An 8,791-nucleotide genomic window follows, 5' to 3' on the forward strand; every position below is an offset into this window, starting at 1 on the left:
AGATAGGGTTTCTCTGTAGCTTTTGGTTCCTGTTCTGGAACTAGCTCTTGTAGACCAGGCTGGCCTCGAACTCACAGAGATCCGCCTCCCTCTGCCTCCCGAGTGCTGGGATTAAAGGCGTGCGCCACCAACGCCCGGCTCTACCATATGATTTTTATTATCTTGTACGCTAGGGAACAATGTTTTGCTATATGTATATAGCTCTATGGAACTCTGTCGCATATGTAGCTTCACAAACTGTCATCACACTCAATACAGAGAGCAGTTTTGTTACCACACAGTAACCTCATGTTGCCCTTTTGTTATCATCCCTCATCTAGAGCTTTATCACTCATTGCTTTTTTCTATTTATCTATTTCTAGTTACATATTTATATTTATACAATACATATCAATAACATTGTAAATATGGATAAAGAGAGCAATAAACTATTTTATTTAGCATAATTCATTTGAGATTTATCTAAAATGTTTCATGTACCTATAACTGCGTCCCTTTTATTGCTGTGCAATACTGCACAATATGGATATACCACAGTATATTTAACCTAAATTTAAATATCTTAAATATTTCCGGTTTTTGGTTATTACAAATAAGGTTTGTAAAAAATTACTGCACAAGTGATAGTCACTTATACAGTAGTTGAATATTCATGTTTATAAGAAACTTATCTTTTACTTCAAAAGTGAATAATATATCAATTTACATTTCATCAATGTTTGGGTAAAACCTTTTCTAGCATTTGGCGTTGTTAGTATTTTTTAACTTTATTCATTTTCTATACAAATTATATATAATTTAATAGATAATGTATATATGTAGGATGATATTTCTGCCTACGTATTTGTGTGCATGTGTGCCCATGAGTACATGTGCATGTGTTTGTGGGTGTATATGGAGGCCAGAGGTCAACACTACAATAGGACAACATTGTCCTCAGCCAATCTCTGTCCTATTATTTAAGGTATGGCTTGTCATCTAACCTGGAACTCACCAATTGTATTCAACCCTTATTTCACCCTTCTACTGCTCTCAACCTCTTCAACATATCTCGTTTCTGATCTCAAAAGAAATTAGTCATTGTTTTATTTTACATGTATGAACATTTTTCTTCACGTGTGTCAATGTACCACTATGCATAGTGTCCCAAAAAAGGGTGTTGGATTTCCTCAGGACCAGAGAGCTACAGAGAGTTATGAGGGGCCATATGGGTGCCTGGAACTGAACTCTGGTTCTCTGGAAGAGCAACAACAACAGCCAAACAACAACCTCAACCTCCAGGAAATGAACTTGTGAATGATTCTGGAAGTTATAGTAATTGCAAATCTTGATTGTTTATCATAATTATCCAATTAATTTAAAATATGCATTGAGGCTGGAGAGATGGCTCACAGGTCAAGAGCATTCATTGCTCTTGCAGAAGACCTGGGTTGTACTGCTAGCACTCATATGGGGGTTCACAACCATCTGCAGTTCCAGTTCCAGAGGATGTAATATCCCCCTCTGACTTCTACCAGTACCAATCACACACATGGTATGAAGGCGTAAATCACAAACAATCCCATACTAGTTTGGAATTATGATTAATAGAATAGTTATTTATTTAAGGGGGAAAAACTTACAGATCACCATCCCAGACAACAGCCCTCTGTGCAATCAGAAAGGGAGCCTAGTCGCTGGAAGTGGAGCCGGAAGCCAGAGAGAGAGAGCGGAGGGCAGTGGCAGCTTTTTTTAAAGAGAGACCATGCCCCAATGGGCTGGTATCTCAGCAGCTATTGGCTGAAGGAGCAGAAGGAGCTCCCGGAACAATGGTACACATACATACATGCAGACAAAAAATCCATCTGCATAAAATAAATAAATCATTAAAAATGTTTATGGAGCCAGGCGGTGGTGGCTCACGCCTTTAATCCCAGCACTCGGGAGGCTGAGGGAGGCGGATCTCTGTGAGTTCGAGGCCAGCCTGGTCTACAAGTGCTAGTTCCAGGACAGGCACCAAAAACAACAGAGAAACCCTGTCTCGAAAAAAAATATCAAAAAAAATGTGTATGGAACCTGGGAATGGTGGCAACATTCTAAAAATTAGAACGAAGCTATCTATCTATCTATCTATCTATCTATCTATCTATCTATCTATCTATCTATCCATCCATCCATCCATCCATCCATCCATCTATCTATCTATCTATCTATCTATCTATCTATCTATCTATCTATCTATCTATCTATCTATTATTTATTAATTTATTCATTTGGATGTTTTGTTTGAATGCATATATGTGCATCACATGTATGTAATATGCATGCAGTGCCTGTAGAGATCAGAAAAAGGTGTAGTATGCCTTTGAACTAGACTTACAGACAATTGTGAACAACTATGTAGGCGCTGGGAATCAAACCCAAGTCTTGTGTAAGAATAGAAAGTTCTCTTAAGTTCTGTGACATCTCTCCAACCTCTCCTCTCAACTTCTTATTTTTTCTCTTTCTTGCTTTCTTTTTAAAATTGATTTTATTGAGCTCTACATTTTTCTCTGCTCCCCTCCCTGCTTCTCTCCTCCCCTTCTACCCTCACCCATGGTCCCCATGCTCCCAATTTACTCAGGAGATCTTGTCTTTTTCTACTTCCCATGTAGATTAGATCTATGCTCTTAGGGTCCTCATTGTTGTCTAGGTTAGGTTTTCTGGGATTGTAATTTGTTGGCTTGTTTTCTTTGTTTTATGTTTAAAAACCACTTATGATTGAGTACAAATGATAATTGTCTTTCTGGGTCTGGTTTACCTCACTCAATATGATGTTTTCTAGCTCGATCAATTTGCCTGCAAAATTCAATATGTTGTTATTTTTTTCCTGCTGTGTAGTACTCCATTTTGTAAATGTACCACATTTTCCTTATTCATTCATCAGTCAAGGGGCATTTAGGTTGTTTCCAGGTTCTGGCTATGACAAACAATGCTGCTATGAACATAGTTGAGCACATGTCCTTGTGGCATGATTGAATATCCTTTGTATATATACCCAAAAGTGGTATTATTGGGTCTTGAGGAAGGTTGTTTTCTAATTTTCTCAGAAATCCCCATACTGATATTCAAAGTTGCTGTACCAGCTTGCATTCCTACCAGCAAAGCAGAAGAGTTCCCTTTACTCCACCTCTTCAGCATAAGTTGTCATCAGTGTTTTTGATCTTGGCCATTTTGATAGGTGTAAGATGGAATCTCAGAGTTGTTTGATTTGCATTTCTCTGATGACTAAGGATGTTGAGCATTTCCTTAAGTGTCTTTCAGCTATTTTAGATTCTTCTGTTGCTAGTTCTCTGTTTAGGTCTGTATTCCATTATTTTTTTTTATTGGACTGTTTTTTTTTTTTTTTTTGTGACCAATTTCTTGAGTTCATTGTATATTTTGGAGATCAGACCCGTGTCTGATGTGGGGTTGGTGAAGGTCTTTTCTTATTCTCCAGGCTGTTGTTTTGTCTTGTTGAGTGTGTCCTTTGCTTTAGAGAAGCTTTTCAGTTTCAGGAGGTCCCATTCATTAAATGTTTCTCTCAGTGTCTGTGCTGCTGGGGTTATATTTAGGACGTGGTCTCCTGTGTCAATGCGTTAAAGTGTACTTCCTACTTTCTCTTCTATGAGGTTCAATGTGGCTGGCTTTATGTTGAGGTATTTGATCCATTTGACTTGAGTTTTGTGCATGATGATAGATATGGATCTATTTTCATCACCCTTCACAATAGCCACAAGTAGCAGAAAATATCTTGGAGTAACTCTAAACAAACAAGTGGAAGATTTGTAAGACAAGAACTTTAAATATTTGAAGAAAGAAATTGAAAAAAACACCAGAAAGTGGAAAGATCTCTCAATCTCTTGGGTAGGTATAGTTAACATAATAAAAATGGCAATCTTACCAAAAGCAATCTACAGATTCAATGCAATGCCCCCCAAAATCCCTGATTTTTCTTTCCAGACCTTGAAAGAATGGTACTCAACTTCATGTGGAAAATCAAAATCCTAGGCTAGCCAAAACAATCCTGTACAATAAAAAAACTTCTGGAGGCATCTTAATCCCTGACTTCAAACTCTGCTACAAAAGTACTGAAAACAGCCTGGTATTTGCATAAAAACAGACAGGAGGACCAATGGAACTGAATCGAAGACCCAGATATTAATCCATACCCCTTTGAACACCTGATTTTTGACAAAGAAGGAAAAAATATCAAATGGAAAAAAGAAAGCATCTTCAACAAATAGTGCTGGCATAACTGGATATCAACTTCTTATTCGTTAAAGAAAAATAATCTGAGTACAGTTAATGTTGCCCACATGCACATGTGTTTGGGGCCATCTGCTGGGGTCATGGGCAGTCTACTAGGGGCCATGCCCTCAAAGAAAAATGACTTTCCCTCCTTCAGGAGCCATCAAGTACTTATAACTCTTCTGCTACCTGGAGGGCCTCTGTAGACCCTACCTGCTCCATGCTAGAATTTTAAATGGCTTCGTGTTGTGCAGACGACCACTGCTGCAGTGAATTCTGATACGTCATATCCCATAAGGCAGCATTTCATTTTGTTATTCCTTTACACATGGTTGTCTAATTGTCCCATTACAATTACATCATTTGTTAATTGCCAGACTTTTTTCTATTGCATTTTTTTTTTGTGAAAAATCAGTTGAGCATGTTTGTGGGGCTTATTTCTGGATTCTCCATATACGCCTGTGCATTGCTCCTTGTTTTGATTACTTTATTGATGTGGTAAGCCTTAACAGCAGGAAGAGTGATTTTTTTGCCTTTAAATATTTTTAAGAAAAAATTCTATTTTTCACTCTTTTTTTTTTCTTACTCCAATCAAGAGTAAGCTCATCAGCAATTTTCTTCCTAGTAGTCTGGCTCTGGCTGAGAGTTCATTCCTTCTCCCATGAATGAATAGAGTTGCTTTTTCAGAGTGGGCAGAAGAGATGATGTGATGTTGGGAACTGCCACAGGCACAGCTTAACTTTTCCTCAGGGAAGAGAATGCGTCAAACGGAAGGTATATTTCGATTGTTTCAAGTCTAACTCTTCAGGATATACTTCCAAGCACCTCAGCCTAGAGCCACAAAATATTTAACAAACTAAAAGAGATGCCTGGTTTGGATAGTCCTCTCTATGGCTCTTATTGAGAAGAGTCCCCAAAAAGATCTGTCTGATTTTTGCCTATTTTAAAACTCATCAACTGGAAACTAAAGACAGTAGGGGTCAAGCCATAGGCCTAATTTAAAAAAAAATCAAAATAGTTACCCACCAATAATGATACCTTTATCTTTCTAACAGTGTTCAGTGAATAGTCAAAGGAATAATTACTTCCTATTGGTAAAGCAGAATCTAGGGAGTACTAAAAGGCCAATATGGTCCTTAGTGTTTTCCTGCAATCATTAACCTTAAGTGTAAATTGCTTAAATCCTTTTAACATGCAGGCATCTCTTGGAGGGATAATACTTCTAAGATTTTTTTGATGGTTTATATTTGTGAATACAAATATTTCATCAATTGTTGAGTTTATATTTTTTAATAAGGATAGGAAGGAAAGAGAGCCCATGAAGATCCAGGTCACTGAAAGCTTGAGAGGGCTAAAGGATGGCCTAGAATGCAGAGGTCAGTGACGCTGGGAACGAACTTTGTCTTGTTTACTGTGCTTTCTAATAGAAACTTCACCTTAACATAATCTCTTGTGGGTTTTTTGTCTGTTTCGTACCGATGACATAATTACAATTTGTATTTACATGGTTATCATTGTAAAGACAAACTACTAGCCCATTCATTGTTTTTCATGTATGCTGAATTGTATTGATCATGCATTTATTCTCAGTTTGTCTGAGGAAGTAGAAAGAGGACACTTGGAAAGCTGCCATGTATACAAAAGGAAAGTCCCGTTTAATAAATCCAAAAGAATTGAATTCTATTCATTTCCATTTTATTACATGTTCAATTCAGTTCAATTTAATCCACCATTTATTGCTAGTTAAGCAAATGCTAGACTCTGAGCTCTGGTGCTAAGTGTGTGTGTTAAGACAGAACAGAATCACTTCTGTGATATGGCACTGGCTTCTTAGTTAGTCACTCTGTTCATAACAAGCCAGGAAGCTGTGCTTTAAAAATAAAGACAAAAGGCAGGAAAATGATCAAGTGAGGATGAAAAGGAGCTAGCGGAGTGAAATACATCTTTTTTTTTTTTTGCATCAAACTTCTACATGTTCCCTTGATGGCAAGACCATAATTTCCTGGCTGTTCCTTGTCTGACATGTCAGCAGTGGATCAGAGGGCTGCAGAGAGAAAGAGTGGGCTAAGTCATGAAAGTCAGACTAAGATTGTATGATAATTGCACTTTCAGCCTCGGAGTAAGCATCTATTAGAGGGATTTATTCCTGAGGATGACTGTAGGCTGATGCCTCCATTATAAGCCTCATACTCTTGGTTTCAGTGAGCTATATAACAGAATACCCATTATGTTTTAAAAGAGATGCAAGCTTGTGCTGATTCTGTGTCAAGCTGGGGAAGTGAAAATCGGCTGGAATCTTAAAACACCTTTGGTGGCTTTTCCTGTCATGTTGAGCTATTGTGTTGCCTGGCTACTACAACAGTGGCCTTGCTTCAGAAAATGATGCTGCCTGGCTCTTGGATCCAATTAAACTTTGAAAAGTAAGCAAGGCAAATCTAGACCAAGCAGAAGTAAATTTCCACTTCATATGTCCAACATCTTCAAGCCCCTCCCAAGCTTACTCTCAGAAGTCACTCCCCTTTAAAAGCAGCAATAATTGAGGCAAAGTTATCTCCTTCATTCATGAACATATGTGGCTAGCCTTGACGGGTCATCACTGTGACAAATCTGACTGGTTGACATTTAAAACTTCCCAAGCTTGGTATGTCTCAGACTAAATAGTTGGAAACTCATGGAGTGATTGGCCTGGTCTCCTTCCTTGTTTTTAAAGCATAGACATTTACTCAGGATAAGCCACACATCTCCACTCCCCCAATTGGGGCAGAGTGGTTAGGCAGGGTGGTCAACCTAAATCCCACTTCTGGACATGACACTGACGACTGTGTGGGTGTGACGCAGGTGAGGTGAGAGGCAGGTGTGAGACATGTCAACCTGAAGCAACAAGACTTAAAGTATGTCTTGCATTCCTTGTAAATCATGAGGCTTCTCAGTGGTAAGGAAAGCTAAAAGCACGCACGATGACTTATTTAAGTGACTGTTAATCAAGACATTCAAAGTTGAGGTTTCCAAAGCAGGCATTTCTTGGTTGTTCTTTAATCAGCCGCTTATAGGTTGTGTTTATGAAAGCCAGAGGCAATGGAAAAGAACTTCACTCTCTTCTCTCCCAGATGTAGTTCAGTCAGCAACTGAAGTGTTTATGGAGTATAGACTTAGAAGCAAGCATGGGGAAGAACTTCTGGTCAAATATTTGGATAGTCAAATTATTTAGGTGCCAACTTAGACCTCCAAAGCTTTTCTTGAGTATTGTTTTGGCTTCCTTTTTCTGAATAGAAGTAAGTAGAGTATGAATTATTAAGATGTACAATATGACAGCATCTCTGATCAAAAAATTCAGTGGGAACACATGGGGAAAAATAAGCTTCTTTGATAATCAAAGGAATGAACATTAGAGTATTAGAATCTCAAGATTCAGCTCCGACTGAAACAGCAGAGAAGAGAAGATGAAAATATTCAGAGCTTGGTGAGAGCCTGATGAAACAGACACATTCACATGTTGTGGGTGGGGCTATAAATTGGAAAAACATTGGCAGTGTTCATAACTTTTGAAGTAATAAGTTAGCTTCTGCATATATATACTCTTTGCGACTTATTTACTTTAGCTAAATATCAGACAAAACCAAAATGCATTAGTTTGGGAATACATTTAACTGCATTATGGTTTCTACAGATTATTTGCTACAAGGCAGTCATTAAAAATGTGTTTGCAAGGAGATTTTAATAACATGGGAAAATACTTACCTTGCAACTTTAAATGGAGAAAATAAAGAACACAAGTCTCTATATACAGGGTGAACACAATTAAATCAAAATATACATATAGAGTAAAACAGATGGAAGGAAATCAGTGATTTGGTCCATCAGTGAGTTGGTTTACCCACTGAGAGAGTGTACCTGATCTAATGGGAGCTCACCAAAGCCAGCTGGACTGGGACTGAACCACCATGGGATCAAACTGGACCCTCTGAATGTGGCTGAAAATTGGCGCAGACTGAGAAGCCAATGATAATGGCACTTGGATTTGTCTCTGCTGCATGTACTGGCTTTTTGGGATCCTATTCTATTTGGATGCATACCTTTCTAAGCCTCGATGGAGTGGGGAGGACCTTGGACGTCCTACAGGACAGGGTACCCTGCCCTCTCTTAGGACTGGAGGTGTATCGGCGTAAATAAATGCAATGCAGATACTAAAGAATATTCACACTTTAATGATAAAACTTACAGAACCGAAGTTCCCGCGTGGCACAGGAGGTAGGAAGGAAAAAGGGCCGAGCTGCCTAGCCCATTTATTGGCAGGCATTCGCCCGAGGCAAACCCCGCCCCCTAAAGGGGCTGTCTTAACCCTACATGGAGGGGGAGGGGAGGAAAGTGAGTGGGGGAGTGGGAGGGAAATGGGAGAAGGGGAGGAAATTGAAATTTTGAATGGTATTATTTATAAAGCAATGAAAAATAAATAAAAAAGAAATGAAACTATTAAAGAAAATAAATTTAATAGATTACAGAGGTTTTATTTAACTATGTACTTCCTATTACTCTCATCCCAGGA

This window comes from Microtus oregoni, unplaced genomic scaffold, assembly GCF_018167655.1.
Source record: "Microtus oregoni isolate MIOR12 unplaced genomic scaffold, Mior012 000050F_004, whole genome shotgun sequence".
In the NCBI taxonomy this organism is placed as follows: domain Eukaryota; kingdom Metazoa; phylum Chordata; class Mammalia; order Rodentia; family Cricetidae; genus Microtus; species Microtus oregoni.